Source organism: Corylus avellana, chromosome ca4, assembly GCF_901000735.1.
Source record: "Corylus avellana chromosome ca4, CavTom2PMs-1.0".
Taxonomy (NCBI): Eukaryota; Viridiplantae; Streptophyta; class Magnoliopsida; order Fagales; family Betulaceae; genus Corylus; species Corylus avellana.
Genome location: NC_081544.1, coordinates 7,905,024 through 7,929,169, shown reverse-complemented (window position 1 = coordinate 7,929,169; position 24,146 = coordinate 7,905,024). Strand labels below are relative to the sequence as shown.

The 24,146-nt window shown below is 36.5% G+C and overlaps 2 long non-coding RNA genes across 2 annotated transcripts; both read left to right on the top strand.

Annotated features, from left to right (window-relative positions):
• The first annotated feature begins 972 nt into the window (after window positions 1–972).
• LOC132179459 (uncharacterized) lies at window positions 973–10,729 on the top strand. Its single transcript, XR_009439926.1, has 3 exons — window positions 973–1,029; window positions 1,199–1,332; window positions 10,247–10,729. It is a non-coding gene; the product is annotated as an uncharacterized LOC132179459 (long non-coding RNA).
• Window positions 10,730–18,795: 8,066 nt separating this feature from the next.
• LOC132176923 (uncharacterized) lies at window positions 18,796–20,588 on the top strand. Its single transcript, XR_009439685.1, has 3 exons — window positions 18,796–19,216; window positions 19,631–19,837; window positions 20,455–20,588. It is a non-coding gene; the product is annotated as an uncharacterized LOC132176923 (long non-coding RNA).
• The last annotated feature ends 3,558 nt before the right edge of the window (window positions 20,589–24,146 follow it).

The window sequence follows — 24,146 nt, the reverse complement described above, 5'->3', positions numbered from 1 at the left end:
GATATGCCTTGAACCCAACACGCGACATATGAGTTTACAATTTTTGACACAATTCACAAACTCAATACGAACTAAACACAAAACTAACGAATTATAATTAAAAAATCTAATTGATCCGTTTAATTAAATAAGTTAACTTATAGCCGATTCATGCAATGATATACTCATAAATCAACTCAAAATATGCCATGCAAACACTAATTACAAACTCTATACACAAAACAAAACTCACTGAAAGGCAGAAAATACAATAGTAAAAAAAAGATCGTGCACTTGTCTTCTCTTTTCCTAAGCACTAAGCGGTATATCCTGTCTCCCAATTTATTTACATTCCATTAAACATATTTCTCTCTTTTTTTTTTGTTTTTTTTTTTTTCTTATGTATAAAATAAAAGTTTACACAAAGTAAGTCTAAACGGAAAGATTTGGGGGTGATATGACGGGCACGAGGGTACAAACACGTCATAATGGCTATTTGCACGGAAATCAAAACTCACCATATAAAATAAAAAATAACAAACAAAAACCAGCCAATTCAATTATCTGTTGAATTAATTAATTTGCTTTACTTTCCGACACAGAACTAGTTTTCTCTTACTTCTGTTGGCTCTGTTTTGTACACTCTCTTTCTTCTCTTTTAAGAAATAACGATTGGTGGCTTTTTGTGCCTGGTTCTGTGTGAGATGTCAACATCGCTCCAAACCACGAAAACCTTGAAAGAAAGAAAAGCAAAACAAATTCTGGTCCATCCTTGTCGCCACTCCTTGCTTGGATTGGTATGCTTCATTCTTCTTCTTCTTCTTCTTCACCTCCACAGTGCTTGTGCAAAGTAGCGTTTGTTTCAGATTCCTGGCAAAATGCTGCTCTTAAGTTATATATACCTTGTTTTTTTAATAGCAAAAAACCCATATTTTTCCTTTTTCTCTTCTCCCTCCTCTCTCTCTCTCTCTCTCTCTACATTTTCAATTTACAGAAATACTTTATGATCAGTAGAACACTTGCAGAATTGAAAGGATTTTGTGTCAAGAGGTAGATTGAATTTTATCTTCTTTTGTTTTTTTTTTCCTTTTTTTTTTTTGGGAGCAAGTACAGTGTGGTTCTTTAATTTTACAAAATCTTTTCTCTCTCTCTCTCTCTCACTCCAATTTGTTTTTAGAAAACAACTGAGGACTGATAAATTGGTTTGTTTGATGTAAAGGGTCGGACATTTTTTCCCAGAAAATGATGAGAAAGAAAGTTCCTGATCAAGAAGATCTACAGGACAAGGGCTGAGCTTTAATAGCTCTCTGTCTTCTCTGCTAATGGAAAGCTCCACCACTACGACAGCTCAAGGTTTCTCTCTCTTTCTCTCTCTCTCTTATGCATCTTTCTACTTATAGAAATTGGGTATATACTTATAACAAAATATGTCATTGTGTATGTACTTAGATCGTTTTATTCAGATCCTGCTACATACCATTTTGTGTGTGAGAGAGAGATGGTACAGCCTGCTGCTCAAAATAAAGAACCATTAAGCAACAAGACTGAACATACTAGACTGATTCAAAGATATGTACTATGACGCATCAAATAAAGAAGAAAAAGTACAAAAAAAAAAGTGTAACAATTAATCTAGGAAAAACGCTAATCACCTTTGCCCTTTATGCTTGAAAAAAAACACAATTGGAGCTCCCTAAACTTACTTATAAAGTCTAATTTCTATAATAAAGATCCAATGTGAGACCCACCCATTTGATGTGACTAACTTTCTAGAGTCACAACTAACAATTGCCAATGTTCAAGTATTGATTAATGATTAATTTTACATCTTCCTATCAACTTGAACTTTTAGGACAAGTGATGATTTGATATGGTATCAGAGCCTTAGGTCCTAAGTTTGAACCTAACTCTGGTAATTTTTCCCTAATTTAAATTAAATATTCCATGTGTTCGGTCTCATTGGGTCTCACCTCTTTTTTTTTTTTTTTGGACATGTCCATAAGAGGGTGGGGATGGGAGATTCGAACTAGTGACCTCCGCTTTATGAGGCATGGTCCCCAGCCGATTGAGCTACCTCTTGGGGACACCTCTTAAAAGAGAATTTGAGCCCGCACGTGAGGGAAGTGTTTAACTATTTATTAAATGATTAAATTTACCTCTTCTTATCAGCTTAAACTTGTAAGATAAATCGTGATTTAACAGTCTATTATCTTATAATTTTTATTTTTTCCCCATGTCATAGACTTGCATTTACTTGTTGTAAAACTTTAATTAGGTGTTTCAATTCTTGTTCTAATGCCTAGTGATCTCTATATTTTTGCAATTCCCCTCTGTTGACAGCATTTCTATAAGCTTAAGCTTGTAAGATAAGCGGTGATTTAACAACCTATTAGCGTGTATATATATATATATATATATTTCCCCATGTCATAGACTTGCATTTACTTGTTGTAAAATCAATACTTGCTCTAATGCCTACCTAGAGATCTCTGTATTTTTGCATTTCTCCTCTGTTGACAGCATTACTATAAGGATGTCTTCATAAAATATATAGGGTATATTCAAAAGAATGATGTGATGCAGTAATTTAGGAACATATTCTGGGATTAAAATATTTGATTTAGAAGTGAAAAAAAAACGTAATTTAGAAGACAAATCCTTATCTTGAACCCACCAAACTGTGTCGTCTTATTGATATCCTCAATTTATACCTATCCCAGTATATTGTAATTAGCTTCTTGGTTAGGTTTGGTTTTGTCAATTCCTTCTCCTATGTCTTATAGTCAAATTTACCTGGTAAAATTAATCAACATGGTTGTACTGTTATTTGACTAACAAAAAACACCTTAATTTAGACTTGCATTGTGAATGTGTGGAGAAAATTCAAAGTGTGTGCAATCTATGAAGAGGCTTGAGATTATCAATATTATTTTTGCTTGAGAAGAAAGAACATAATTATTCTACTCTACATGCTAAACCATCAAGAACAGAACTAAAAGAATTACATTGAGAATTACTTCAAAAATACATGCAAAATAGAGAGAATTAGTAAGTTCGTTGTTTATAAATTTATTGTCTTGTTTGGGATAAAATTTATTTAATGGGCCTGAATATTTCGTTGTTTGTAATGAACAAACGAACCCACAAGAAAACACACTCAACAAAGAAACAATACTCCAGCAACGGCTAGCACCAAGTAAGGAAATTCAAATCACCCCAACGGCTAGCATCAACAATATATCTTAAGGCAAGAAATCAATTACCCAACGGCTATCTATAACATCTCAAGAAGGAAAACAGAAATTCATCTAAATCAATTATGTCTTCTCTTTCCATTTTGTAACCAAAACCAACTTTTATAAACAAAAACTTCCTTGTGTGGCATGCTCAAATTGAACCCTACCTTTGAGGGCATGACCTCTATGGCTTTGTTGGCACTAACACCACACCATATCTAAACACCTCCACCGTCAGTGATGGCTCCCTCACCATTGCCTCAAACCTAGACACTCTCCGATAGGCTCGATAGGATCAATTGATCCTTAGCATGCTCATATCCTCCCTTTCTAAAGAAAATATTGAAGAAACTCAACTCTAAGGTTTCTTATTGATAAAAACTGAATAATAATGATAAGCTACGTTCTTAAGGCTATAAGCATGTACTTATAGCCCCAAACTCTTAACCCTAGTGGTAAAAGGAGATTAAGTTGGTTTTGACTTCTACGTTGGCCGTTCGGACGGAACACACCTCTGTTTGGACGGTCACTAAATAACTGAAATTAAAGTACGTACAACTGGCCATTTGAATGGAACAAACCTCCGTTCGGACGGTCCTAAAATAAAACTTTAAACTAAGTATGAAACTGAAAGATAAACATAGGTGCTCGAACGGGTATCGAACGGATGACTCAGGTTTTAGTATGGGACTTCTGGAGGAGTGGCATGTTTGGACGGCCTTCGAACGGAGCATCGAATGGATGCCTCTGGAATTACTATGGAGAGTTTCCGAAAGAAGCCCGTTCGGACGAGCTATCGAATGGTGGTCTCTGCGACTGCTTTGACAGCCCTTCTGCACGTCTCTGTGCTCTTGTCTTGACCCTCTGGGGTCCCTTCATGCTTACATCTACTTGGGTCTTCCTCATGAAGTCCCAAGCGCTCCAATCTACATCATCCTCCCTAGGTTGGAGAGAATTCGTCCTCAAATTCGTATCCTCATCCAAAGAGTCACATGTGAACAGAATGAGGTGCTTGACATTAAAGACATCAGATGTCTTAATGTAGCTACGAAGCTTCAACCGATAGGCATTCGGATTAATTTTTTCATTAATCTCTACCAGACCAATCTTGTGGGCAGCCAGCTTGTTGTACTCACTGACAGGGAACCTATATTGAGTCAAGACAGCCCACACAAAATCCTCCTCAAATTATAGAGCACATCGCTTCTTGTCCTCATCCGCCTTATACTTCGCCCTTGACTCTTGTAAATTGTGGATGGTCAACTGGTGGCCTTCTTGTATCTAGGCAATTAAGTCCTCGACTTTAACATGTATTCTCTTCAAGTCAAGAATAGGTGCCAAATCCAATGGAGCACGAGTATTACTCCCATAAATGATGGTGAATGGGCTAAGGCCAGTACTCCAGTTAGTTGACCGGCTAAAGATGAACTCGGCTTAGTATAGCTTTTGATCCCATGACTTAAGATACTCCCGCACCAAGCTCTGACGTAAGGCCCCCAATGAACGATTGACGACCTGCGTTTGTCCGTCCGTTTGTGGGTGGTAGGCGCTGCTGAAGTCGAGTCTTGTGTGAGACAACTGCCATAAACACCGTCAAAATTGACTAAGGAACCGTGTGTCATGGTCGGAGACTATGGACAATGGCAACCCTTGGAGTCAGTATCGGAGGTCTTTTTGCATGCAATGAAATTAACCATCTTAGAGAATCTATCAACTACCACAGAGATTGAATCATTACTCTTTTGGGTCCTTGGTAAGCCCAACACGAAGTCCATGCTGACGTTGGTCCATGGCCCATCGGAAATAGGAAGTGGCATATACAATCCGGCGTAAGTAGCCGTCCCCTTGGATACTTGACATATCTGACAGCTCCTCCTACACTTCTCCACCTCCTTCCTCATACTTGGCCAATAGAACTGTTCCGCCACTAGTTGGATCGTCTTATCCCATCCCATGTGACTTTCCTTGTGATGCTTGCAGATAATCTTCAACCGTAAATTGCCTTCGAGAATGCATAGTTGAGTGCTCTTGAAGACGAACCCATTATGCAGACCAAAGTCTCCCCTCACTCCAAAAGTCACATCACTAGCAATAAGACCAAAGAACGGGTCAATTAATAGACAATGAATCTTTTAAGAGCTCAAAACCAAGTACTTTCATGTTCATCGTGGTCAAGAGTGTGGTCTTCCGGCTGAGGGCGTCGGCCACCTTGTTCAAAGCCCCTGATTTGTGTTTGAATGTGAATGAGAATTTTTGATGGTATGCAGCCCACTTGGCATGTCGAGATGAAAGCTGATCTTGACTATTCAGATACTTCAATGTTTCATGGTCCGAGTACAAGATAAAGTCACTGTAGGCGAGGTACGATCTCCAATGCTTCAAAGACTGCAACAATGCATAAATTTCCACATCATAGTTGCTATAGTTGAGCCTTGAACCACTTAAATTTTCACTGAAGTGTGCCACCGGCTTTCCTCATTGACTTAGTACCGCTCCAGTGCCTACCTTGGGCACGTCACAATGCAAATCAAACGGCAAGTTGAAGTCGGGAAGGACAAGCAATGAGGCTGTGGTTAGCTTGAGTTTGATCAACTCAAAGGCGATAGTAGCTGCGTCACTCCATGAGAACTTTCCTGCCTTCACACACTCCGTAATTGGCGCCATAATAGTGCTGAAATCATGAATAAAGCACCTGTAGAATGACACCAATCAATGGAAGCTTCGTACCCCATGTAGAGTAGTGGGAATTGGCCATTGTTTGACAACCTCCACTTTCGACTCATCCACTGCCAACCCATCCTTCGACACCACCTAACCAAGAAAGAGAATAGAGTCTGTCATGAAGGAACACTTGGCCAGTGTAGCAAAGAACTTCTCCTTGCGCAACATAAGGAGTACTTCCCGCACATGTCGAAGGTGTACCTCATTGTCGGAGTTGTAGATGAGGATGTCGTCGAAATAGACTACTACAAACTTCCCGATGAAAGGGTGAAAAACCTGGTTCATCACCCACACCAGTAGTAAAGCCTACAACCATTCACCATGTTCTCTCACTTGCCATGTTATTAGGCTGACCATCCATCAGATTGATGTTCATAATGCATTCTTGCATGGATGCCTCCCTGAAGATGTGTACATGACCTAGCTTCACGGCTTCATCCATCCTTAGTTTCTTCATCATGTATGCAAGTTACACAAGACACTATATGGTTTAAAACAAGCCCCATGTGCTTGGTACTCGAACTTAGTGATCACCTATTGGAGCTTGGATTTTTTGGCTCATGCTTTGACTCTTCCTTGCTCATTTGTTGCACAAATCAACACACTACCTATGTGACACCGAATAAAATCAAGATTGTTCTGATAGCGTAGGACAATAAGCAAAAGCTATAGATCGAAGACTATAAAGAGAACGCAGGAAGAGAGAAAATAACGACTAGGGATGATAAATGACTTAGTCACACACAAAAGAGAGAGAGAGAGAGAGAGAGAGAGAGAGAGAATAAGTCTTAAAGACTTAAATTTTATTGATACTCCTAAATTTAATTAAGAAATAACTCCTAAATTTAATTAAGAAATAACACAAAGCATATATGTTAAGTTTTGAGTGCTCTCTAAGCAAAACACTTGCAAAAAAAGAAAAAAAAAAAGAGGAAAATACAAAAATAACCCTGAAACATGGAGACAAAGAAAAATACTTGTTGACAAAGAAAAAAGATATAATTATAAAAATAATCCCAAAAACTTATGCATGATTCTTGCCATTCTTTTGCTAATCTTTTTTGTCAAGATATTATTCCCCACCCATTTTTAAGCTATTGGGGTAACTGAAATCCACTATCTTCTATGGTCTGCTACTCTGTCGATCTCCATCTCAGACCCTTCAAGTATACTTTGATGTCAATTCGGCCGGCAGCCAAGATGACCAAAAATCAACAGCGCTATCTGAATCTTTCTTGGCCCCAATCTCATATCTCGATTCTCATTCAAAAAACAAACAATAGCCTGCTTTAGTAGTGAATTTGATTATGGCACCCTTGTTGTTATTGTTACTTAACACATCTGGCTTCAATCCATACTTCTGTTGGAAACTAAACAAATCAAAACGCAAGAGAGTTTTTTCTAAATGGTAGAAGTTATTAAGTTCTTTTAATTAATAAGGGCTTTTAATTTTTCTAAACTCATGTGTTTATTTAATTCTCAACTGAAGTCTTAACTTAGAGATGAGTTTTTGTTATTTATTACAATAAATAAGGAGAAGTAAAAGCCTTGTAAGTTAGTCTTTGAATGCCTCTATTTATAGGCTTCGTAAGATGTATTTTCGATATACAAGTGAAATACGAAGAAGATTTCCTCCACTCTTCTCTAGTCTAATTTTGCTATTTGTCTTTAGTAATAAAAGAGAGAGAGAGAGAGAGAGAGAAATAAAAAGGTAACTAGTTTGTAAACTAGTATTTTTTTTTTTATCCTTCAACTTCGAGATCTTGGCATTTTTCTCCCCCCTCCTCCCACCTTATGCTATGATGATATCGGTGCCACATATTTGATAGCAAATCTATTCTTCCATGCACATACCAAGCACATAGAAATAAACTTTCATTTTGTTTGTGACAAGGTTGCCTCCAAAACCTTGGTCATACACTTCATTTCCAACAAAAATAATGTGGTTGACATCTTCACTAAACCGGATGTGTCTTCTCATTTCTTTCTCATGCGTACCAAGCTCAATGTCATCTGCCACTTTTCTTGTTTGTGGGGATCACTCAAGCAACGGCTAGAACCAACAAAAGAAACTCGACGGCTAGCACATCTTGACCTAAATCAATTATGTATTCTCTTACCGTTTTGTAATCACAACCAACTTGTATAAATTAACTGTAAATCAATAACAATAGTGTGCAACAAAATAAGTTGAAATCCGTGGTTCTATAGTTGGATAGCATATACAGTCTCCTAAAGCAGAAAAGAAAAAGAAAAAAATTGATCTCCTTCACAATCTGCGTAAGTTTGTTTAGTGCTTCTAGTGTTTTTTTTTTCAATATCTCCTACATCAGCACTGTAGGGAAGATCCTACTTTAATTGAATGGCATCATCACTATATCTAAAGAAAAAGAAAAACCCTTTTGCTCTATTTTATGTCCAGCACACTCGATTACACTGGAATCCAAGCTGCATTCGTCACCCACATTAAAGGAAGATTCTTCACGCACTTCAAATATTGGACAAAACAATTACTAACACTTTAATTCGTAGAATTAGGGTGTGTATAGAATTTACAACTAAAGTCTGGTTCTAACAGTTTCTACCTTTTTTATTTTGTCATTGCAAATGATCCATGAAAGAGAGTGCAGTATCATCAATTACTGAGGCTTTCATGGGTGGTACTGTAGGAGATTGTGGAAAATAAGTAATCCAGTATTTGGCTTCCCTTTTTCTGCTTTTTCTGCTTTTTCTTTCATTTGTTCTAGGGTTAGCTCTAGAAATAGATGATTGTTAGAGTAGAAATTAACCTAACTCTGTATAAGTTACAATTCTGGTGACTTTTCCCAGTAATTCCTAAGTTTATTATATATGTTGAATCAATAATAGTGGTCAAATAATTAAAATCAAATTGGTTCGAGCACCATAATTGTTTAGATTCCATGATAACTTCATGCAACTAGCAGGATGTTCCAACCTATGCATCTAGACACTTTATAAAGCCTCCGACCCCATGCAATTGATATGTAGATAACCTACTGGAGTGACAGTCATATGGCTAATATTTACAATTCTTCTCTACCAAAGAGATAAATATATCTTCTCATGCTTTTGTTTTGTCAATGCCCCTCTAGTCGCATGCATATTCACTTACTAGTCATGCATATAGCTTTGAAAGTGTAAATTGTTTCCTCTTATCGAGTTGCAGGTTTGTTGGTAGTGATCATTGGTTGCAAAGATAATGCACATGAAATATACAAAGTTACTCCAATATTTGATTAATGTAAAGCCCACTCTTATGCTGGAAGACTTTGGTTGATTACTGAAATTCTTTCTTCCATGCAAGTGTTCAAGGCTTCCCTTTTTATTCTTACCAAAGGAGTTATTAGTCAAGTAGATCGAGTAGATCGAGTAGATCCTCAAGTCTTTTTTATGGAAAGGAGGTTGAGATTAATTGCCTTCCCAAGAAAGAGGGTGGTCTGGGTGCTAAAAACATGAAGTTGTAGAATAAATTGAAAATGTTGAAACATTTGTGGCTTTGCTCCAATAGTGGTAGCTCTATCTGGTCCAGTTGGGTTAATTCAAATCTTCTCAGAAATAAAAGTTTCGAGAAAGTCATGCTACTAGGGAATTGTTCTTGGTCTTGGAGAAAGATTTTGGATCTAAAATGCATTATTTGGGATAAGGTGTATTGGTTGATGGCCTCTAGTTGAATCTTCTTGTATTTACGCAGGCACAGGAGAGTTTGCGGGACCATGGCCTTGAGGTGTTTGTGTTTGTTGAATCTTTTTGTGTTTGTTAGTTTCTTTAATAAATTCTTATATATTTGTAAATAAACTACCAAGCTAAGCAGAGTGGAAATATGCAAGTTTTTTTTAAAAAAAAAAAAAAAAAAAAAAAATTGGCGCTGCATTCTCTGGAAATTTTTTCTTCTAGTTTGTGGCAAATCTCTTCATCATCTTTTTTATTTTTGCTATTATTTTGAATCTTCTTAGTATTTATTTTTATATGTGAATATATCCAATTTTGCATATATAAATCTTCACAGGATCATTTGTTCATTATTATGTTCTGCCTTAAATAAGAGATTCAAGTATCCCCATGCATGGTAATCCTTCCCTGTGTATTAGAAAAAGGAAAAAAAAAGGTAAGAGATTCAAGGTGCATGGCAATATCAAAAAGAAAGAAAGCAAGGGATTTGGTACACTGAATTTGATGAATTTGATTTTTTTTTTTTTTTTTTTTAATGCTTCCTGTAGTAACTACGTAGTCAAAAAGTTTAATTAAGCTACTGCATTTGTGCTAACTTCCACTTTTTCGGCTTTCTGCAGAGGATCTCTATATCCACCAGGCACAAAAGCACACGATAATTGGTACTTTTCTCCTATTACCTTTCTCAATTGCCATAAAAATATCTTCCCATGAAAAGTGTTAAATTGCCTTAACATATGTGGGGAAGGTGCATCATTTCCTGCATGGTTGATGATTGAAGTGAACAATGCCTAGCTCCAATGATACTCACATTCTAAAGGCCCATCTCCGCAATCTTCGACCGCCATCAACTCTAGTCACCACCGCCGGCCGCCACTAACTTCAATGAGTTTCTAGCCTGAACAAATTCAAACTCAAGATTCCACAAATCTCTACCTTAAGTTTGAGGAGGGATGTTATAATATATTGTGGAAGTTACAAGAATTTATTTTAAATGTGGGAGTTACCTAAAATTTATTCTACATGGGAGGGTTACTTAGCATTTATAATGTAATTGAGAGTTATATGTGTGAGATTAATATTGGAAGTTAGAAGGATCCTTTGTAGTCTATAAATACCTATATAAGCAAGTCATTTATATGTTGTGAATAAGAGCAACAATGTAGTTCTTATGGCTTTATCTTGTAGATTACGTGATTCTAATGCCTATTAATAGAGTAATACTAGAAGTCACTCACTATGACGGACCTATACCACATGTTTATAGAGACCATAGCATCTGAAGCATTGTGATTGTGCTCAAGAAAACTCTATACTATGCAAAACAATTGCTTTTCTCATATATTCTTTAGTCTTTCATCTGTTCCCCACACTTCCAATTAAAGACATTCATATCCCTCCTCACTCAACCTACAAACCCTAAACTTTTTTTTTTTTTAGGTGGGTTAAAACCCTGATTTATTCTTTTGTTCAATGTCATAATGTACCCCAAAATGTAGGTTTTGGCATGTATGGTACTTGGAATTGATGTGTAATAGATTATATATTATATGCACAGGAATTTATGTGGTTTCTTTTATGTTGATTGGGGAAGACTATCAGGTAAAAATTTATTAACAAAAAATGCAGTACATTAAAAGTCAAAACTTAATAAATCCAGTCTCTAACAAAGAGTTAATTTTATACCTACTGGCTACTGTGAGCCTAACCGTGATTAATGAGATTTTTTTTTTTTTTTTTTTTGTAGGTGATTAATGAAATTTCTTGCATTGTGCTCCTTTCTCTCTTTTTCTAATTTTCTATAGTAGGGTTGTTGTAAGAGCTTTTTCATACTCACAAAACAAAAATAAATATCAGTACTGTACAATAGTTTTTTGAAGTCTTCTCAACAAATTGAAAGTAGATTAGGATTGCATTTAGTGCTTTGACTTTTGTGGCTCTCCCTTGTTGATTAGGTGCGTAACACATCCAAAATCTTAAATTTCCCTCTTGCAGGCCGAAATAAGATTCAATCTATTTTCACCAAAATTAGGTGTTCCAATTATGTGCAAATCACAGAAAAGTGCCCCCATCTAGCTACTTAGTGAACTACATAAATAGTATTCTAATTTTTTTTTTCCTGATTAAGGGAGCCACAAATCCCAGAAAAAGTGTTAGAAAGGGAAAATAAATCTGGCTCACCTATTCTTCTAATAGATCACAAAAAGATGAATCCTAGAGCTAAATATTTGGGGCTTCCATTGTTTATCAACCAAAACAAGAAGTCTTTTGAAGAAATTAATGCTAAGATTCTAAATAATGTCGGAATGGAGGGTCAAAACCCTTTTACAAGTAGTCAGAACTACATTAATAAAATTAGTAACACCTGCATTCCCTAGCTTCACAATGTCAATGTTCTTCTTACCTAAATCATTTTATCATCAAATTTGCTCCATTTTCAGGAGGTTTTGGTGGGGATTTTGAGGGGGGGAAAAAACACAATCTCATTCCAATGGCTTGGAGTAGAATCTATCTCCAAATTCTATAGGAGGCCTAGGAATGAGATCTATGGTAAGCTAAAATAAAGCATTGCTTGCAAAACTTGAATAGAAATGTTGAAGGGAAAAGGTCTTCATGGGATCAATGCTCTTAAGAACAAATATATTAAGAATTCCAATTTGTTGGCTGGCAAACCTTCTCTACAAGCTTCTTGGTTGTGGAAAGGTGTAATGCTTGATAAATAATTAACCGGTAACTATTCCACAGCATGCCTCCCCGTCGAATAGCACAAGAGATAAGGCCAAAGGATCATCAAGCCCTCATCATAGAGATTACAATGAAAGACTTTTCTAATGTATCAAAATAACTACTATCCATCCACAATATTAACAATACCAGAGCAAAGCTAAGAAACATCATAACATAGTGATAATCATCAAACGTCTGGATGCATGACCAATCATCAAATCAAATACTAAATTATTACAAGCCAAAACTAAAATCACAACCATAGTCCTAAGATAACCGAATCTATCGTGTCCTCAAACGGTTACAATAAAACTGATAGTACTCCCAAGGAAATCCCAATAACGTATCATGTAGAAGACTCTCAAAATCGAGCCACAAATTGCCACTTTAGAGTGGGTCTAACTCCCCAAAAATTAGTTTAGAGAGGCGGTCCAAAGCTAGCCTCATTTCCGGATCTCCAACATCAATCATTTATGGTTTAACAACTATAAAACACAAATGTTTAAGAGGTGGAAAAGATAAAGTGTAAGTCAACGACTTAGTGAGTAAGGATGCACAAGAAACTCATGATATCATATGAATTGAACTTAGTTTGTATATAAAAAGATTGATAAATCATAGGCAATAGTATGCAACATTGTTCCAACAATTATAACTCACGTGGATGTAATATAGATTTAAGATACATGCATGATAATCAAGTGAACATCCCATAGCCGTACTCTATATGATCTACCCGAAATATTAATCCCTTTTCAGGAGGGTTGACGTTATTCCGAGGGACTTATAGTATAACACCGATGCCCTGAATGTTGCCATATATTATCCATCATTAGTAGCTCGACCAGGTTCGACCTAGATGACCCACACTAGTAATGAAGTAAATCTATAGTGACCCCCCAAAGAAACATAGTTATATTGACCACACTATAAACCATTGGTACCAAGGCAATTGTAAACTGTAAATTGTGGACCATAGGGTATATAGCTTATATAATGGTAAGCTCATGGCCTCTATCCGTACATGGAGTGCCATGTCATATGATGCAATTTAGTCATTATCTTTTATATGAATGCATGTTTTCATAAAGAACTTACATGATGTAGTATTCCATTTTTCAAACACCTATTTACACTAAAATGGAGTTGACATTATCACAAAATCATATTTTATTTGAGTTGTAAGCGTGCATGTATGATACATAAAGTAATCATGTTATAAAATAATTACAATAACAAGTATCCGTCTGAGTTTTACTCACATGGGTCGTAAGACTCCTTCAAATAAACTCTCATATATTCATCATCCTCAAAATTTGTGAAATGATCTAATATAAGAAATTAATATAAGCTAAAATACTTTTAAACCTAATCTAGAGACAAAATGGTCATTCTAATTACACATCAAACATTTGTTGGTCTGGCAGAGACTTCCATTTCTAATAGCTAGGTCTTAGCTTAAACTATTCTAAAACAACTTATAGCTCTAATATGCTTCTTAACATTGTCCTAATTACAAATATAACATTCATACGCATTAATGCTAACCCATCTACATCAAACTTCTAACCCATCATGAAACCAGCCAAAAAACAATGTCTAAGCATATATATCAACATTGAATCCCCTGAATATTAAGCTAATCACAAAGGAGTAACTAAATATCACATGGTAATTGAAATCCATTATCCATCTAACCATTAACTATTATTAAACTCATAATACCCAACTTAAAAGCATAAATCTACAAACCTATATATAAATATACCATTATAAAGCTAATATAGAAAATAAACAGAAAGAAAACATGCTCATAACAATATTAGAAACGAGATAATAGTAGGAGATTACCTCTCTTGAAGGTAAACCTCTAGATCCTCACTCTTACTCATTCTATCTCCTCTCTCTCTCTCTCTTTCTCTATCTCTCTCTCTCTCTCTCTCTCTTTGGTTTTCAGAGGTTAGGGACAATGAAATGAGGGTTAAAGATTATAAGGATGAGTTTATACTTGTACCAAATACGAACGAAATGACTGAGATGTCAAATTTTAATTGCATGCAATAGTCATCGAACGTTAGGTTCTCGCATCAAACTTTTGGATGCAAGGGTTGCATCAATTAATTAATGGCCCTCATCGAACGTTCAATGCAACCTAAATCTACTAAGTGCAAAAATATCCCACTTCTCCTAATTAGCACCAACTCCAAACATCCTAAATTGTAATTAGAACACTCTTAACTCTAATTATTGGTCTGGTTGTTACAAAAGGCATCATCAAGGATAATCAACTGGTAAAAACAAGTGTTTGCTATTCAATTGGGGATGGGAAAAAGTAAGCATCTGGTCTACCCTTGGATCGCTTCCTAGGTTTCAAACTAGCTCCCAACCCTTCTTGAAAATTTATTCCTCAAATTAAGGTTTCTTATCTTATAATTCCTAAAAGTAGAAGTTGGGACATCTGATGTAGATCGGCAAGCCTTGTCTAAAGCTTGTTTGGACAGGCCTAAACCCAAGAGCCCCGTCGAAAGTCCTCATCTGGAGACCGTCCGGATGCCTATGTTAGTTTGGTGTTCTTTATGTTTTTGGTCTATGGCCGTCCGAACAGCTTTAAGTTTCGTCTAGACGAGCCATCATGGAATTGCTTTCTTTTAGGGTTTTATGTCAGCTCCCGTTCGGACGACCTTAAGTTCTATTCGGCCAGGTGCCGTAGAAGTTCAATTTCGAGTCTATTTCATATTAATTTTAGGTTTAGGGTTTGGGGGTCTATAAATACATGTTTTATAGACCCTAGAACGCAATTGTTGTTTATGATTGAGTTTTGTTCAATAAGAAGCCTTAGAGTTTAGCGTTCTTCTATTTTTTCTTCAAAACTTAAAGAGCATCTAGCGTTTTAGAGAAGATTTCTTAGACCCTTTGATAGAATCAAGATCTAGAAATACATATCCATTCTTTATTGTTGTTATTTGCTGCAGTCCACGAAGTCACGCTGCATCAGTTGGTGTCAAAGCCCAAGTTACTTTCCATGAATGAGGAGGGGCAACCGTTGTGCAGACATGAACGAAGTGCACATGCGCATGGAGGTGGCGTGTAAGGAGAAACTGGCAATTCGTTTGCAGCACATGGAGGAGAGGTTTGGTGGTATAGCTGTGCAGAAGGGGGAGTGGGTGCGCACTCAATATAGAGTCCCTACCGATCACTTTGCCGACATGGGTGGTCCGAACATTCGTCGTCGTCAACCAAGACCACGGTACGCAGGGTCGGAAGACAAATTTATCGTTGAGAGTGAGCTTGTCAATCATTTTGCAAGGCGTAGAGTGCGGAAGGAATTTTCTACGGCACAAGTTCATGCTATTACACAGGATGCAAGCGTCAAGCTCTACACCCCGAACTTCCAAAAGTTACTTGCGAGTTGCGACCCAAAAAGTCCCCTACTAAAGAAGAGATAGAAAAATATGACAAAAAGAAGGTGCCTAGAGAGGTGGCAGAAGGGAGGAGTCAATCGGCAATTCTTTGGCAATCACACCTGGAGGAGATGATGGAGACCCTGAGGGGACATATACAGATCCTCACTAACCAAGTAAACAATATGCGTGGTCCTAACCTTCGTCGCTGACAACCAACTCCAAGTTTTTTGGATAGGGACAACGTGGTTATCCTTAGTAGGGTGTGATCTCAACGGCAGAAGGCATGGATGAGGCAGAGATTTCGCAAGAGGCCAACTTGATCGTTATTCGTGATCCTCAATTCTATCTACCAAATCCATATGATGTGGAAGAGGAAGGTGAATCTGTTGATGAGGAGTTCCAGGAATTTGAGGTCATTAATGAGGAGCCCAACCATGATGATGAAAATCTTTCACAAGGATTCGGGGATTAGGATTCTTCACCAATCTATGATGACGATCTTAGCGGTGACGATGAAGATCCTAAGGAAAGATCCTTGCCATCCGACCTAGAGGGAGAGTACGTAGAAGACTGGTTTCCTCCCATTTTTGGCGGCATCTACCCCGAGGAAGATGACCCCTTGGAAGAGGAAGGACCCACGAATGACATCGCAGAGGCAAAGTAAGAAGATGGTTTCCTCCCATGTTTAGTGGCCTCTACGCTGAAGAAGATGACCTATGGGAAGATGAAGGACCCACAGATGGTATCGCAGATTATAATGAGGTTGATGAAGACCTTCCAGGTGAAGTGCCTAATTTTAATGATGAAGAAGTAGGTTATGTTGATTTCCTTGGTGTAAATGATATTTTGTCGAATTCTCTTAACAATGATTGTGATGAGTTTTATGTGGTTGAGGAGAATTACATGTTCACAAGGGAGACAACGACTAACCTATTCTTGAGTATTTTCATGGCATGTGGAAGGGAAAAGATGTGAGGGAAGCACGACAACCCTAACATATTGCAAGGTGGCTTGTGGGGCCTTCAACATAATCATCATAATCTGCCGGTGATTAAGAGCATCACATTTCTTGTGGGGTGCTGCCTTGTCTTGACCTTGAGAATGGGAGAATGGAAAGAGTTGACAGGGCACCCGAAGAACCGTGAAAAGGTCTGTCCAAATTCGATGACAAATTCTCTCTAACCTGGTGAGAATGATGTAGATCGGCACGCCTCATCTGCAACCCATTCGGATGGGCCTAAACTTGAGAGCTATTGTAGAATTGCTTTCTTTTAGGGTTTTATGTTAGCTCCCGTCCGGGCGGCCTTAAGTTTCATCCAGACGGGCGCCGTAGAAGTTCAATAACAAGTCTATTTCGTATTAATGTTAGGTTTAGGGTTTGGGAGGCTATAAATACATGTTTTATAGACCCTAGAACACACTTGTTGTTTATGATTGAGTTTTGTTTAATAAGAAGCCTCAGAGTTTAGCATTCTTCTATTTCTCCTTTAAAACCTATAGAGTATCTAGCGTTTTAGAGAAGATTTCTTAGATAATTTGATAGAATCAAGATTTAGAAATACCTATTTGTTCTTTATTGTTGTTCTTTGTTGCAGCCCACAAAGTCACGCTGCATCAATATCAATAGATTATATCAGCTTGTTTATATTGATTCAGCAAGCCAAATTTAGAATCTTAATCTAAATCATTCACCCACATAAGACACTTGGATATGGACTCCAACACCTTCGGGTCAAATTTCTATCAAGTCTACTTGTAAGTTAGACTTGAATGAAACGCAATTTCAAATGGGCCTCTTCTACCTGAAGAATGGAAAAAAGTTGTTGAATCTCATAATACAACGTAGATTAAAGCATATGCTTTGGATGTAGCTTGGGGTATTCTCCCAATGAGAGAAAATGTTACCAAGTCTATTCAATTGAAAGAAAATGAAGTTTGGTTCTACCTACTTTGTAATAAAAATTTAGAAACTGCGTAGCACCTTTTTTTGGGGTTGTGATATTGCAGAGCCCCAAAATTTAATTAACTAGTAAAAGTTTAAGTACTACTAAATAAGCCCCTTGCCCGCTTCTCCAACTTTTGGACTTATCTATAGTGCACGTAGCTTGTCATCGATAGAATGGTACTCATGTCGTTTGAACACTAGAGTGTTTCAACTTATCCTACATGCATGGCTTAACGCCATAGTATTGTTCGAACAGTTACTTTATATCGTTTAGATGGTAGGGTTTCCTCTATATACCTTATGTGGCTTCCCACCTAACTGTTTGAATGGTTACTTTACATCGTCTGGACGGTAAGGTTTCCCTAAACCCATGTGGCATGCCGTTCGAACAGATTATCCTCACAATTAGAATGATCGTAAACAGGATTCACTAAGTGTTATCTAAACCAATTTTCCAAATTTCTACCTTTATTGTTGTTTCTTATTTATCTCTTAACCCTTATTAACGCGTTCTTAATCACAATTTAGAATGGAGTATTATAAATATTGCAAAGTTTCTCTCTATTAGTACTACTTGAATAAAGTTTATCATTAATGCTTCATATATATTTTTGGTCCTATTTCTTGTAATTGCCCCGTTCTTTATGATTTACAGCGTCATCGTTGTACCCTTTCCTCTTCCCATGTATTTCTCAGAAAAGGAAAAACAAAAAACAAAAGAAAACATCCTGAATGGAGGGTTGTGGGGAACATGATGGGTACGAGGGTACAAACATGTCATAATTTCTGTCTAGTGATGCAGCCTGGCATGTACGGAAAGCAAACCTCACCAAATAAAACAACCAATAAAAATCATGCACTTTAGTAGTATCTAATAAGCCACTAATAAATATATATGCCCATTAAGTTCCCTTCGCAATCTATCACCAAACTTCTGTCCAAAAGTTTCTAAAATTGCAGATAAGCCCTCGGCGTGCCCAAAAAAGGAACCTATGATTTTTCTTTGTTTAGGATTTTCTCCCAAAACATAAAAAGAGAAAAAGTTTTGTTCTGTCTATCTCATTCTCTTTCTCTCTCCCTATCTTAAAACTTTTGGTGGCAGGAGGCCATTGGTGGCCTTTGTATCTGGTTCTGTTTATGGTCCTGTGTGAGGTGTCGACAGACCTACAAGGCTACAAACGACAATAAAGAAAAGTAGACAACTAAGAAATTCAGGCCAATTCCTCTCCCTCCCACCACCCCCTTGCAATTTTCAATATCAATAAGCCCTGATTGGTAGGGTTCATTATTCTTCTTCTTCACCCCCACAGTGTTTCTGCAAACTAGGGTTGGTTAGAGATTCTTGGCTAAATTTGGAAAGTGCGGCTCTTTTTCCTTTTTTATGCAAAACCCATCTTTCTTTTTTCCTTTATTCATACTCTATATTAACATACCACTCTCTCTCTCTCTCCACATTTTCCATTTATAGAAGAATGGAGGAATATCTGCTAAATTAATTGATTGGTGTCGGAAGGGTAGGTTAAATTTTATCTTCTTTTTCTTTTTCTTTTTTTTGGATTTTGGAGAGAGCAAGTGCAGTTTGATTCTTCATTTTTAAAACATCTTTCTTCTATCTGTTATCCTCTCTACAACTCTTTGTGAAAACCTGGTTTCCTCTCACACTTCAATTTTGTGTAAAGGTTGATTATTATTATTATTTATTTTCTGATGTTTTGATTTTCTATATGATTCACATTAAATTAGCTTCTCCCTTTCTATATTTTTCATTAATAGGAGTTTGAATTTGTTCTCTCTGAGATACTGGTTTGATCTGATACTTTGATTGAAACTTTTGTGAAAGATAATTGTTCCTCTTTTCTACAAGTATAGTTTTCTGCATATCAGTTTGTAAAGCCATTTACTGATAATTTGGTTGGTTTGATGTAAAGGGTCGGATCATTTTTTCTCTCAAAAATGACGAGGAGGAAAATCCAGATAAAAAAAATTGACAACACAACTGCAAGGCAGGTGACTTTCTCTAAGAGGAGGAGGGGGCTGTTTAAGAAGGCTCTGGAGCTCTCAACTCTCTGTGATGCTGAAATTGCTCTCATTGTCTTCTCTTCTACTGGAAAGCTCTTTGACTACGCCAGCTCAAGGTTTCTCTCTCTCTCTCTCTCTCTCTCTCTCTCACAAACATCTTTCTACTTCGAGAAACATTTAGTTTTTCTACTTATAGTAAAATATGTCATTATTCATGCATTCTCCAATAGTTTTATCATTTCTTGAGAGCGAGATAGAGAATCTGAGAAATCCAACAGATCCTAATCAAAGTGTCTGAAAAAATGTACTAGGATACATCAGATAAAGAAAACAAAAGTACTTCAGGGTCTTTGGTTTCTGCAAAGCACAATTTTCAACTTTCACGCCAGAGAAATAGAGAAGTTAATATCACCTTCAAGGGTTTTATGTGTCGCCGCTACCTATTTGCCAGTTCACTGTATTTTTCTATTTTTGCACTTCCTCCTAGTTTTTCTACTACTGATATGTTAACAGCATTTCTGTAAGGATGTCTTCATAAAATATAGCTTATACCCAAATGAATGATAGGGTGGATTAATTTAGGAACATATTTTGGGATTAAAGCACATGAATTATATGATGCACTGATTTCGGAACATACTTTAGAAGACAAATTGTTATCATGAAGCCACGAAATTGTGCTGTCTTCTTACAGTGTCGTGTGATTTCATTCTCCTCCTCCTAATGTTGACAGCATTTCTACAAAGGATGTCTCCTGTGATTCCATACCCAAATGAATGAAACAATTGATGTACAAGTGCAAAGCATTTAGGAACATACTTTGGGACTGGATTATAACATTTGACTTAGAAGACAAATTGTCATCATAAATTACAGCCACAGAATTGTGTTGTCTTGTTGATATCCTCAGTTTACACATGTCCTATTGCATTGTAATTAGCTTCTTCTTCAGGCTTGATCTTTTTCCTGTTTATATTTTATAGTCATATCTACATGTTAATATCAACTTGGTATAGTAGACTTGCATTGTGAATGTATGGAGAAAGTTCAAAGTGTCTGCAATGATTAATGAACGAATTAGTTGAGATTATTAATTCTTGATTGAGAAGAAAGAACCACATTATTCCACTTTACTATGAATCATGATGAACCACCAATAACGTAATTAGTAAAATGTACAACAAATGAGTCCAATACTACTTGCAAAATTAAGAATTTCTAAGTTAGTTGTTTAGAATTTTATTGTAGAGCAGAAAATTAAGCTAATCTCCCTCACAATTTACGCTAGATTGGTTCTATGATAGATGCATATCATCACTGTAGGAAAATCCTACGCTAATTGAATGGCATCATCACTAGTATATTATCTTAATTAAGAACAAAGGAACTCCTATTATATCTGCTTTCTGTGTACATTAAGATATCATCAAAGTAAACAATTAAAAATAATCCATAAAAGGTTTAAAGACATGAGTCATAAGGCACATAAAAGTACAAGAACCATTTAAAAGTTTGAATTATGTAATCATGATCCACTGGTTTCCCCCATCTCCAGTCTTGGAAGTGGTATTCTACTCTTCCTCTAGTCTCATTCGAATTTGATGATACCTGCTTCGAAGATCAATCTTGGAAAAAAAAAAAAAAAATAGTTGTACCATGCATTAATTGGTAAAGAAGATCCTCAAGTTGTAGAATAGGAAACCACAACTTCATATTAACTTTATTCACTGCTCTACTGTCAACACACATGCCAAGAACAATCACTTTTTGACACAAGAAGGGCTGGAACAACAACCCCTTAGCAATAAACTCACTTTTGTCCTCAACAAACCCTTAACAATAAGTTCATCTACTTGCCTATGCTACTCTTTTTTCTCCTAAGGATTCATTGTTTGATCACGTGCACTCTCCATTCTATTAGCCCCTAAAACCACCCTCACTCTATCTTTCACAAAAGAATAAGTATTTTTAATAAAAATAAAAATAAAAAATAAATTTTTTTGCAAAACTCAAAACATGCCTTTTACATGCTACATCATGGAACCCTTTGTAAGCAAGGCTAAAAGACCAAAATAACCCCTTAAAATAACTAAAAATGCATGAAAAAACACTATATAGCTGTCATCAATTTTTGTCGACTTTCGTTTGAATGAGATACAAAATTTGGGCTCCGTTGGAACAGGCTTGAGGACCGTTTGGACAAGATTGTCAAAGCTTGACCTCTAACAACTCGGACACTCCCATGTCAAATGGGGTGGTGTTTGCATGTTTAAATGTAGTCAAATAGTTATCAAATATTCTGATGTTCTTTTGATTTCAATGAGAATGACAAAATTTCTTATCAAAGTGATTTTGTTTAAATTATGGAATGATAGGCTTATTTGCGCTATATATGGCAAGATTTGATCTATATTTGGTAGAATTTATCTCCCCAAGGTTAAATCCAAGCTAGTAATCTAGCACATCTGATTGCGAAAAGACATAGTGTTGTTTAGCCTTTTGAGGATTAGATACTCGAAATGAACGAAAATTACCAGCAAAAGTGACACACATAATACCACAAACTAGCAAATGGGAGATCGTACCTCATGGTAATTGGTTAAGTCGAGAAATTGTATAATTTTCAGATGATAATTAAGAAAAAAGGTTATGCAAAGTGTCATAGTGTAGAATGACCGAAAAGTTAATTAACTGGTAATTAACTTGATGTGGTACAAATGGTCAACTACCACTAATTGTCCGATAGAGTCCGACCTCAGGTGATCCACAAAATTAGCGGTGCTGCAGGGAGTGACCACAATCCGTACATGGTTGCATAATTGGTCACTTTCAACCATTGGATTAAGGCAAATAGCATTAAAATAAACATGAACCATAAGGTCAAGCCCATGTACTAATATACACATGCTCCATATTCTTTAATCATTTTTCAATGGTAGCCATGTCATACGATGGTATTAATAATTTCTTATCATTGCATGAATTTACAAACCACACAATCAATCATTTAGTTTCTTAAATATTCCATTTGCACAAAACATAGAGCTCACAACATTTTTTCAAAGTATTTCATGTGAGTGTAAGGAGTAGAGATTTTTGGCTGCCAAGAGTTAGCCAAGCGTCTGCCAAGTGAGAATTTTTTATTTTTTTATTTTTATTTATGATTTTTTAATTGAAGAGGAAAGAGGTTACAAGGGAGATTATGGATGATCGAATTTGAGGCATTAGCACTAAATTTGAGGCATTAGCACCAAATTTAAGATGACCGAATCCCTTTAGGGTGATACCATCCCTAAAGGGTTAACCTTCCACTTCTAGGTTTTAGTTTTGAATCAAAAAACGAGTTTTGAGGCATTAAAACCCAAATATTAGCTCATGGAAATTTAGTTAACAGAGAAAAAAAAAAAAAAAAAAAAAGAAGAGAATTTTGATTTCCGTTTATTATTATTATTATTATTTTATTTTTTAGAGGCAGCCACGCGTTGGACGATGCTTGGTTGCCTCAATTTGGCAGCCGCATAGACAGACTCGAGTGTAAGATATGCAAATTTGATATTAAAATACACATGCAACAGTCGATAAATAGTTTTCATGTGAGCTTTACTCACCTTGGTCATACGGGTTCTCTTGCTACACTTCTTCAAACTCACCAACTTCGTCATTTGTGAAATACCCTAACATTAGAAGGGTCTATTGAGATCAAACCTTAACCCTAGACCTTCAAATGGCCAAATCACACTTTCTGGTTGAGCGGTGGTGATCAATTAGTACTCTTGTAGAGGAGATTGATCACTGAACAATGATTGATCAGCGTTGCTCAGTACTTTATCCTTGCTTGAACAGTGATGAACAATGATCGATCATGACACTAGCCATCTTCATCAATCTCCAAAAAACTCATTTTTAGCTTCGATGACGCCTCTAAAGGCCCTAAAACTCAAAAAGTTCACCCCTTTAACACATCTAACACCTTTAAACCCCTAAATTCGTAACATTTACGCATTAAAACTACAAAGTTAACAACTTTATAAACACACAATCAACAACCACTCAAAAGCTTCAGTGGATAGTCCATATATATCTACCTCTCACATAGCCTACTCTCGGATTAAAACCTACTAGTCTCATATATTCATTCCTTGGGGGTCAAGTAGAAACTAATAAGGAGTAAATCTCCTTTTATTTTCTAGTGCAATAAGGAGAGTAAATCTCCAAGTCCTAGGTCGATTCTAATTCCATACAACTCAGAGTCCAATATGGAAAAGTTCTTAGTATGGAATAAAATAGAATCCTAGTGTAATGACCCCGATGGGCAAATCAATTAATTAGTAATTGACCACATGGTTCATCTCCCAGCTCTATCTCTCGCGAGACAAGACTCAGGGATTTTAACTTTTCTCTTCGAAACGAGAAAATCTCAGCGGA